Source organism: Meriones unguiculatus, chromosome 14 (assembly GCF_030254825.1).
Source record: "Meriones unguiculatus strain TT.TT164.6M chromosome 14, Bangor_MerUng_6.1, whole genome shotgun sequence".
Taxonomy (NCBI): Eukaryota; Metazoa; Chordata; class Mammalia; order Rodentia; family Muridae; genus Meriones; species Meriones unguiculatus.
In genome coordinates, this window is record NC_083361.1 from 15,938,169 (window position 1) to 15,949,671 (window position 11,503).

The 11,503-nt window shown below is 43.6% G+C and overlaps 1 pseudogene; it reads left to right on the forward strand.

The window, feature by feature from the left end:
* Nucleotides 1-1,814: 1,814 nt before the first annotated feature.
* LOC132647631 (U6 spliceosomal RNA) lies at nucleotides 1,815-1,912 on the forward strand (annotated as a pseudogene).
* Nucleotides 1,913-11,503: the final 9,591 nt, after the last annotated feature.

Consider the following 11,503-nt stretch of genomic DNA (forward strand, 5'->3'; position numbering starts at 1 on the left):
GTAGTTCAGAGGCTGGAGCAGCTGCTCTGTTTCTAGCTCATTATAAACCTTTTGTAAGGCTGAGAAGACGTACATTTCTTAAAATTCCCTTCCTTCATTAGTCCTTTTTTATAGTTTATTCTCTCTCTCTCTCTCTCTCTCTCTCTCTCTCACACACACACACACTCAGAGAGAGAGAGAGAGAGAGAGAGAGAGAGAGAGAGAGAGACCGCCTGTACTTATATAAATCTTTGTACGCTGTATTTTCCTAGTCTGGTTCTCATTCAAAGGCTGTGGACCTGGATCCCAGACTTCTTCAGAGAAGGAAAACTGAAGATTCAGTCAAACTAGTCAGACTTCTGTTGAAGAGGGAGGAGACTGACCCAGCCCCCAAGAATCACTGGGGACAGACTCCACCAAGCAAGCACTGGAGCTGCTGCTTCAGCTGCAGTGACAGAAGGGGTCCTGGCTATCACAGAAGCTGCATCTGGCAATGAAACATGAAAACACTGGATGGCTGGAAACTGATGCAAAAATTTCTGAGTACATTTGGGATAAGGAACAGACTGTGTTTAGCAGCCTGCATCAACACCGAATATCAGACCACCCTATCTTCAACAGTCTATTGAAGTTGGTTGTGACAGTAATGGGCCACCTCCAGATGGGGAAACTGCACCAGGTCTGAGTGCAAAGGGAATCAGAGCAGCAGGAAGGGAAGCAGACCCACTGATCTGGCTAGGACTGACAGTCTGTTTCCTCATCCCCTCTATTTCCTGATCTGTCTCATTTTAAACATCATTTGCATATTCACACACCCAGCCAATCAGATTGCCCTGGGCTCTACGTAACTGCATGCACATAGAAATTTTGTCAGTCCAGCTCTCAACTGTCTTGCAGGCTCTGGTAAGGACCGTGGCTCCTAAGCACTCAACTGAGGAGAAAGACTGTTCCTGAAATCTTCCTGCAGACTGTTCTGCAGGAAACCTGCAGGCAGGAAAACATGCTGTGACTCCCACTGTTCCTGATATATACAGCACCTGTTTATGATCTACCATTCCTGCCTGACTTTCAAGACTTGCTGCTTCATGTGCAATTGGGGGTGGGGTGACTCTTCCAGCCTTTAAGAACTACTAGAGGCCAGAGATCTACTTCTCTTCTCATGGGTGGCCTCTTCCTGTAGATTTGCTATGCTAGGGGCTGTACTCTGCCAGGAGCAGGTAGCTATAACACCTGCAGCCTCTGCCTGCCCTGCTGCTATCATGGGTCTCAGTTTCCACTTGTCATTCAGGTTTCTACTTTCCTCTTTAAACTGTTATGGGTAGCAAACAAAAGTTCCCCTTTGCTTGTTCCCGTCACTATCTGCACACTCCATTCTTAGAATGAGGGCAGGAAAAGAGCCCAAGATAAGAGAATTGACTGTCTAAACCCTACCCAACTCTTACTACACAAGTGATTTTTTTAGGGTCTCCTTAAAAATGTGGGTGGGGGATTTCTTACAGGGGCATGAATGACTGAAAGACAGCTGCATCCTGACAAATCCTACCACTCACAAAATTTGCATCTCTAGAGTTCCCAGAGTGTCTTTTTCTCAGCAGTTGTTATTTCTTGTCTAATTTTGTGAATCCTGTAGATTTTGTTTACTTCCTGGCCTTTGCATGTTTTACTTCTGAATCTTAAAAGTTTTCTTCTAGGAGAGAATGTTTCAATTTCCAGGAAATAGCTACACAAAAGGCTACTAATTTTATTGTACAATTCCATCAGTCCCCTGGGAGAGTTCTACCATGCTTTATTTAATTGACATTACTTAATATGATCAGTCATTAAAATTTGATTTGGTGCTCAGCACATATCCTAAAGTTGGAATGATATAGAGAAGATTAGAATGCCCCTGCACAAGGATGATGCGCAAATTCATGAAGCATTCCATATTTTTAAGATGCTCAATCCTCATTCAGAAAGACAAATGGGATAGACATCTGAAGAAAGTGAAAGCAAGGAACAAGACAGGAGCCTATCACAGAGGGCTTCTGAATGATTTTACCCAGCAGGGTATTAAAAAAAATGCTGAGACTCATAGCCAAACTTTGGGCAGAGTGCAGGGAATCTTATGAAAGAAAAGGTAGATAGAAAGACCTGGAAGGATCTGGAGCTCCATAAGGAAAACAACAGAACCAAAGAATGTGGACAAAGAGGTCTTTTCTGAGACTGATACTCCAACCAAGGACCATTCTGGGAGATAACCTAGAACCTCTGCATAGATGCAGCCTATTTCAAGCCATTCTACATCAGCATTGGAGTGCATCACTTCTATACTAGAAACCTGCACTATCTTCTGGTTTTACTCAGGCATAAATCTGCTCTTACAATGACCTTCAACTCTCCAAGCCTCCTTTCTCAACATTCAGACTCGAGGCTAAATAATGCCTCCTTAACAGGCCTTTCCTGACCATCCAATTAAGACTGTTTTCCCATCCATTCCTTCTATCCAGCATATTAGTGTGTTTTCTCCACACTTCTATCATCTGCATCGTTCTATTCATTGGCTCATCTGTGAACCATCTTTACCATTAACTATCTTTACCATTTAGCTGCTAAATTCTTAAAAGCTTGAACTTGAAAGTTATGTGCCCTGTGTCACCTCCTGTGCTCACAGTCCAGTGCTGGATACATTGCAAGCTTTCTATGAATGCTAGGTGAGCGATCTGCCTCTACCATGGCTTGGTCTTGTGCAGCCCATAGTTTCTTTCCACGTGACCTTTTATTTTGGTTTATCACAGAGTCAATGGGTGTCTCAAATAAATTCCTGACCAACAGCAAACTGAAAACTTGGCAGCTCTGTTTTCTCATGAATCCTTCTGAGTCTCCTAGAAACATTCATTAACTTTCCGGTCCAAGTTTGCCCCCCATTCTCTGAGAACAAACCCTTTCTCTACAGCTTCTATAAAATCTGCCTTCCAGGGTACTCCTGGGGAAAAAAAGATTTACTCTCCCTTCCAGAGTCACCTTTGAGGGCAAGAAAGGTATTGCTATTATTTTATCCATTTTTCACTTGGATAACCTGGGGCAGGAGTTAATGGAATCTTTCTCCTTGCCTCCTGTTATGTCCCTCCACCCCAGATCACTGGAGGCCTCTGTTATGGGGCCACAGTGCTGAGACTGCATGCAAAGAGGCCCTCTACCTCTAATGCTTGAGCCAAAGCAGGAACAGAAAAGGATGCTTTGCTCTGGGGGAAAAAAAAAGCAGCTTCCTCCAAGGAAGTTCTAGTGGCATAAAAAAATTGGCACCATAAAACAAGCAACATAGTCACAGCACACAGGGATTACAATCAAGTTGGAATGGCAGGTAAATATACCCTGGGCAGTTGGGGTGAGCATTGCCGGCAGGCTCTGTGCTCTTTGTCTCTCTCTCTACCACTGCCTTGTCTGACTCTATGTCTCAGTTTACCCTTGTCTATCTCTTTTTCTTCCCTTTTTCTTGTCCTCATTATTCCTAGTGTGTGGACCTGTCCTCTAAAATGACAGGAATAATGTCTCCACTTTTTCCTCAAGCACACATGCATCTCTTGAATGAAACTCTCAGAGATCTTTTAAACCACTCTCTTTTATGTGCACAGATGCAAATAAATATATAAAGGAATGCATTTGCCCGGCCCAACATACCTCTGCTCATCTAGAGAAAATAGCACTATCATTTATTTACTCTCTTTCTATGTCTGTCTGTTCGCATTATTATACCCAGGCTTCTGAAATGGCAAAAGTCAGAATCTTTCTTCTGAATGCTTTGGCTTCTTTCTGCCTCTGTTTGCACATATACTCATGTGTGTTGCTCAGCTTTCCATCACTGTCATAAAGCACCCAAAGTAATCAACTTTAAAAGAGGAAAGGTTTGCCTTGCTTTGGTTTAAGAGGGTTTGATCCATAGTTAGTTTACTTTGCTGTTTGTAGGACAGTAGAGTGGCTGATCCCAATGATTGAGGCATATGAGGGGAGCTGCCCACTTCACAGTAACCTAGAAGAAAGGAGTGAGGGAAGAATGGGTAAATGAGAAAGCAAATGAGTGCTTAGGCTGACAGACGTATATATGGGATGGATAGAAGAATGGATGGATGCATAAATGCATGTGTGTGTAGCTGGATGGGTGGGAGAATGAATTATTCTACCTACCTGTTCACGCCCAATGACTTCATTTTCCTCTTCTGGTCTACACCTCCTATAGAAAGCAAACCTTTAGTACGTGGCTTTTGGGGGCTTTTAAGTCCCAAATATAACACTTATTTCATCTTTGATCTTCACACACTGGTGAGATAAGGCTATTTAACCCACAACTCTGCAGAGCAAACCTTAATACAAGCTCTTCTGTCTGTGGCTGGTCCCTTGGGGGCACAATTTGATTTCCATCACACTCTTTGAAAGTTGTCATTATGATAGATGGAAATAATAGATGGAATTTATCTATCTATCTGTCTATCTATCTATCTATCTATCTATCTATCTATTTTGTCTTCTGTCATCTTTTGCTTAGCGGAATGGGGTTCAAAGAAGTATAGCAACAGTTCTATACAGAAGGGCAAGGCAGCTAAGAACTGAGGCAAAGACAACTGGATTCCTGTTGCATATTCATCTACTTTACATAAAGGATTTGAGTCTCTTCATCTACAGTGGGGAGGCACAGTATTTATCCTCTGTACAGAATATGGGCCCTTTGTTTGGATTTTCATTCATTCCTCATTAACTAAGAAAATCTTAAACAGTACTTAAACATCTTGCAGAATATGAATAAATATCTTTCTGGGTCCAAGGAGCAAAAAGAAAATCAAGGAGAAGAGCATAAATTTCCGTGTACTTTATTGAATTAGTCATCCATGTATCTATCTTCCCATCTACCCCCTTACCCATCTATCCATACACTAATCCACACATCCATCCACTCATTCACATATTCATCCACCTATTAATACACTTTACCCATCCATATGCATTTACCCATCTACCTACCCACCAAATCACTCATACATCTACCCTTCTATAAAAACCATTCGTCCACCCATCTACACACTCATCCATCTATCAATGCTATCACTGCACCTACTACCAGATATACATTCATCTATACATCACTCCGCAAATCTACTCACATATCTACCCACTGATGGTTCATTCATCCAGTCAACCATCCACACATCTATACATTCGCATCAAATGACAAGCTCACATATCCACCCCTCCCCCACCAAAAAAGTTATTTATCCATCTCTCCATCTATCACTTTCCATTTCCACTTCTATCACTCTAAGTCAAGGCCATCATCTTCATGACACACTTTTGCCATATTCCACTGGTTGGTTTCCTTGCTCTTGTTCTTACCCATTCTTCTACAAACTAGCATTTTAAGCTATTAGCTGGAATCATCTCTTAAAAATATCAACTAGTTCTTGATTTTTCCACTTCTAAAATCCTCCTATGACCCCTCAATCTTCTTATATATGATTATAATCCTTTATTTAATCAAGATTCTTGATTATCTAGCCCATTGTTCTATCTATAACTTGTCTCTGATCCCATTCCCTCTGTCTCACTGTACTTTAACCACTTGTAAAGATGTTCGGTTCCTTTAACATATCAAGAATTCTCTTGCCTAAGACATTCTGGCTTGTCTCTTATACTTCTGATTCTCATGAACAAAGCCTGTTGGACATTGATAAGTGTCAACACATGACTAATTAAGTGCACATCAACTAAAGCACTCAGAGTGCCCTGATAAACCCCATCATGGCGAGTGACACTATCAATTCTGTATTTGTCCAAATCCTCATTATTTTCTCTTTTCCTTGGACTAAATTAATGAACTTACACCCAACATAATTTACTGAGAGTTTCATACTTATTGGTAAAATTCAAGTATCACGAATGCCTTGAGGCTCAGAGTTCAATGGTCCTGTTCTATTATAGGATATGGCATTGTTAAAACTTCTTATGTAAGTAATGACATGGTCTGTCTCAAGTTGACAATAGGGTAACAAAAGCTTCTACATAGAAAGCAAACAGATTTTCTTCTAAGAGTGGTAGATTTGACCTTGGTCTTTGAGGTCAGAAGCTTAACTCCCATACCTCAAAAATGTATTTCCTCTGATGATGCATAATTCCCAGTTGCATATTGAGCTTTTCATAGTAATAACTTGGATGAAACAGATGCTCCCAATTCCCACTGAGTGTAGTAAACTACTCTTCCCACAAAGTGACAGGGAGATGCTCATTGCATGTTGGGATTCAGGTTAGTGATTGAGTGGCTAAGTTGATTTCAGCTTCCAAATCCTGAGTGGCTGGGTACTAGCATTGTTGAGTGCTCCACCTGTCCAGGCTGTTGGCTCAAGGCTCTCAGGGGCAGAGGGTATGTCTCCTCTTTGGCTCTTAGGAATGAAGTAAATAGGAGCACCAGAAGTGGCTGAGGGGAGTCAAGAAAGAACAAGCATCTCTTGTTCTTTATATCTTGTCTTGCAAAAAAGAGAAGTTTGGATTTGGGGAATCCCCAGTCTCAGAGCCTTGACCCTCCTTTCAGGGTGATATTAAACAAGCCACATTCCATCTTTGATCTTCAACTTAGGGCCCAGACTCTATTTGTAAAGACAAGCAGAACCAGCTATTCTGAGTCTGTGATTATCAAGTGGGGATTATGTTTATCCAGGCTATGACCTGCCAATTGCTCAGTAAATCCACAGGCCACCAGTCTGACAGCCTGGCCAAATGGCTGAGTTCTCTAATTATATGCAATTTTCATGTAGCTCAGCAAGGAAAAGAATTATTCTCTGAAAAAAACTGTCTATACTGGGGGTTTTGAGCAAAATGAATTTGTTTTCTTTACCCATTTTTTCCCCAAACTTTCTTCTTCTCTCTCCCTTTCTTCTTCTTTCTCTCCATTATGTTATTGTTTCTTCCTTCTACCTTCCTCCCTCTCTCATCCTTCATATCCCCTTCCCTCCTCCCTAACTTCCTTCCTGTCTACATTCTCTTTCTGTCCCCCTTTCCCTTTCCCTCTTTCCCTCTTTCTTTCTCCCTCTGTTTCTTCCTCTTTCCCTCCCTCCATCCCTCCCTCCCTCTCTTTCTTCCTTTCCCATTTTATTCTCTTTTCCTTATCTTATACTTATGTGATATCCTCATTTCCATTCTGGAATCAAATTCCCTTAAAGAAACGGGTTTCCAGTGGACCAGGGAGGATGGATAATATTACTAACCAGGGCTAGGAGGACAGAGAGAGAGAAAGAGAGGGGGGATCAGTAAAAAGAAAGAAAACCTAGGCATAAGAAGGCAGAAGGGGGATGGGAGAGGAGGTTAACTTTTAAGGCAAAGTCTCATGTGGTGTTTGGGCTGGTAGGTGAGTTTGCAGGGCCTCTGGAGACTTGCTCAGGCAAGGACAATGGTCTTGGAAGGCAGAATTTTCTCTTTTCTTGAAAATACCAGGCTCAAAGAGACATGCATGGTATGTACTCATTTATAAGTAGATATTAGCCATTAAGTACAGGATAAACATGCTACAATCCACAAACCCAGAAAATCCAAGGAAGGCCCAAGGGAGGATGCTTGAATCTTACTCAGAAGAGGAAATAAAATAAACATCTGAAGTACACAGAGGGAGGGAACTGGGTGAGAGAGGGGGTGAGGAGGGTAACAGGGGTGGGGATCAGGTGTGGGATGAATGGTAGTGGAGGTAGGGGACAGAACTAGGAAAGAGAACAGATATTGGTGGGTGGGCATCTCTTGGAAAAGGGAAGCTCCCAGGAGTTTATGGGAGTGACCCTAGCTGAGACTCTTGGTGGGGAGTTTAAGGACCCTGAAGTCATCATCACCTGGAGCCAGGTGGGACTTCCAGTGGAAGAAGGGGGACACTAAACCACCCATAAAACCTTCATCCCCAAACGTGTCTTGCCCACGAGAAGTGTAGGGATAAAGAGCAGAGACTGAGGGAATGGTCAACCAGTGACTGGCCCAACTTGAGACCCACCCCATGGGAGAGGGCCAACTCCTGTCACTCTTAAAGACACTCTGCTGTGCTTGCAGGCAGGAGCCTAGCAAAACTGTCTTCTCCAGAAACTGATGGAAACAGATGCAGAAGACCCATGGCCAAACAACAGGCTGAACTAGGAACGTCTTGTGGAAGAGTGGGAGGAAGGACAGAAGGAGCTGGAGGGGTCAAGGACACCACAAGAAGACCTACGGGCCCATGGGGCCTCACAGAGACTGAACCACCAACAAAAGAGCATGCCTGGGCTAGACCTAGACCTCCTACACACATGTAGCAGATGTGCAACCTGGTCAAGATGTGGGTCCCCTAACAAGGGGAGCAGGGGCTGTCTCTGACTCTGAGCAGGAAGAAGGTATGTCTCCTCAACAGGCACTGTAGCAATGGAAGACAGGGTTAGCTTCAGGGTTGGGGCCAACCAAGACCTGATCGGGGAATTCTAGGGAGATCAGGGAGTGATATGAAGTAGCCCCCATAGCAGTAGCTGTGGTTGTAAGACCAGTAACTGCCCTGATCAGCAGTGACTTCCTGACCTTGTGCCGTGTGCTGGAACTGTTAAAAGTACTTTACATTTGTTAACTCATTTCCTCTTCAGAAATAGGATGGGATAGTTGTCAGTGCCACCCATGTTCTATGGTGAAAAAAGTGAAGGCCACAGAGATTAGGTAGTCCACTCAGGTCACATAACTAGTAAGTGGCTGAACTAGGCTTAAAACCCAGAAATCGAGAGCTCAGAGTCTGGGCTGACAACCACCACAGGATACTGTAAGAACAGACAGTGTGGGAGAGGGAGCAGGCTGACCAACTCAGCTACCACGCAGACCCAGATCCAGGGCTATGGGTTGGCCCATCCTGACATCTACCTCATCTGTGAACTGCTGGAGCACATATAGGGGGCCAGTCCTGAAGAGACAAAGCTGCAGGATCTCCATGACACAGGGCAACAACAGGATATCTGAGAGGAGTCCAGGTATGGATCCAATACTGACAGTATTGGACAGTGTAGCAAAAGCCAGAGGCCCCGGACCATTGCAATGAAAATTTTCAAGTAAAGATGTGTGAACCAAAGGGTGCACTGTGTAACACACCATGGCTTCCACGATGAGTTCTTTCTTCTGGGAAGATGTTGCAAGGGCAGAGGGTGGATACAAATGGACTGGGAGATGAGTGGGATTGGGATGGATGGTGTGAAATTCACAAGGAAGCAATGAAACGTTAAGAAAACAAAGTTATAGGATCTAAAACCTAGAACAAACCTGTGCCAGCTCAGACAAAAGACCATGCTGGCCAATAAACATAGCATTTCTATTTCAGATGTTTTTCAAGTCACCAAGAGCCTGGTGCGGGATCATATGTGACAGAAGGTCTTCATTACAGCATGAAAAAGGTCTAGTGCAAGTATACAGGTCACTAGCAGCATATAGAGATAAAAAAAATTGAGATGTGCTGACATAAAGACCTATGGGGCAATCTCAAGCTTTGATAAATTCTAGTGTTTAGTCTCTGATGGATGACCAGCTTGATGCTGACACAAGATGAGGTCATAACGTGATGGCTGAGGACTGGACTCTGGAGCCAAAATTTCTTGGTTCATACCCAGCCTCAGGCATTTATTTGATGTGTGACATGAACTGGTCATTTCCCACTTGTGGGCCCTAGTTGTATGTTGGAAATCAAGAGTCAACATAGAAAATCCTCTTCTTCCGATAATGAGTATTGGTGAATTCCCAAGTACTAAGAGTTCTCCATGTTGATTTCAGATGCTTAACAATGCTTGCAAACAAATTCAACTTCTTAGTTTAGCATGTCTGAAACCAAGTGCGCTCCCCCCTCCTTTTTTTTTTTTACTAAGTAAGTCTCTTAACAATTATGCATACTTTTGTGTGGCTGTGTGTGTGTGTGTCACATGAGTGCATGATATGTCCTGAGAAGCTAGAAGGGGCCGTTGGATTCCCCAGAGTTACAGGCAGATGAGAGCTGCCTGACATAGGTGATGGGAATTGAATCCCCCTCTTCTGGAAGAGCAACAAGTGCTCTCAACAGATGAGCTCCCTTTCTAGCTCAAACAACTGTTTTTCTACCTTCTCTTCTCCCAAAGTGGAGATGACCTTTGGCTTTCTGGCCAGGTGAACACAGACTGGGCAATGCTGGGTGTGCTCAGCCTAGGCTCGCACAGAGTTTCAGGAGCTGTAGCTGACAAACCCATCTCTCAGTGGAACACCCCCAAGCCTCCTCAGGCTTATCTCTCTAAAGCAACCAGCTTATTTCTACCCCTTAAAGGCTGAAAGCGTTTAATGCCTCTGTCAACATTACTTCTGCTTAGAGCCTTACATCCATTATGGTCTAGCTCCCCACTGGGCCTCTTTTCTCACACCCCATTGAAATATCCCTAATATCCCAGTACTCCAAATCTCCTCTCCCTTACTTCAGGCCTATTGCCTTAGGATGTGTCTATAACATGCTTCCTTTCCTCTCCTTATGTGTTCGACTGCCTCTCTTCTCTCAAAGGCTAGCAGATTGGCATGTCCACCATGAGGTCCCCGAACAGCAAGTGTTGGGCTTCTGTCTCTGGACCTCTGCAGTGAGCTGTTCGTTTCACCTGCAAGGTAGATCACTTTCAGGTGTGTACTATGTTTTAACAGGGAGACAGTGGGTCACAGGACTGACTGGAAGTTCTGAAGCCTACCTCAGCCTTGTTTCCCAACTCGTGAGGTTTGAGGTTAAGAAGGTTGCTGCCCAATTCATCTTAGCTCATCTGCACGATGGAAATAGTCACTATTCCTTAGGGCTCCTGATTCCTCTCTACTTCTGTTTCTGTCCTTATAGTCTGTTCCCACCCATGCTGTTCCTTAGCAAGTCTTTGCAAACTTAAATCAGACATTATTCTTCTGCCTTGAGACTCTCTAGTAAAATTTCATGTCCTAGAAATACCCACACCCTAATTCTTCCACTAGTCTATTAAAGGCATTTCATTTCATTCTCATTATTCCCTCTCCATTGCCCAGTTCCTTCGGCCTCTTGGATGGCCTCCATAAGCTCAGTACTCTCTCTGCAGTGAGCTCAGCTTGGAAATCTCTTCCCTAGCCACCCACTTACTCATTCATGGCAGACGCTTTTCCAGATCTACCTGCCAAAATAAAGCCACTCCTGTCCTTTTCACTTTCTTTGCCTTGTTAGTCATCACCTGCAGAGATGTTAGGCTTCTTTGTTTATTTATTTATTGCCTGGTTCCCTGCTCACAGCTACTATCCTGCAGAATAAATTTCACAGATGTAGAGGACACTCGTACCCGCTCATTATTTTAATCCCAGGCACCAGAAAGAAAAGTTCTTGGCACACCTCGGGCATTTGACTAATAATTATTAAGTGGCAGATTGAGCCCTAGCACAGTGCCTGGACACAGGTGCCAGGTGGATGGGCTCATGCACCATTGTTATTTTTTTTTAAACTCTTCTTGCTGGGTTTTACATTGCTCTTCCCTGCTGGCTAGGAGTTCTTGGGGAGCAGTGG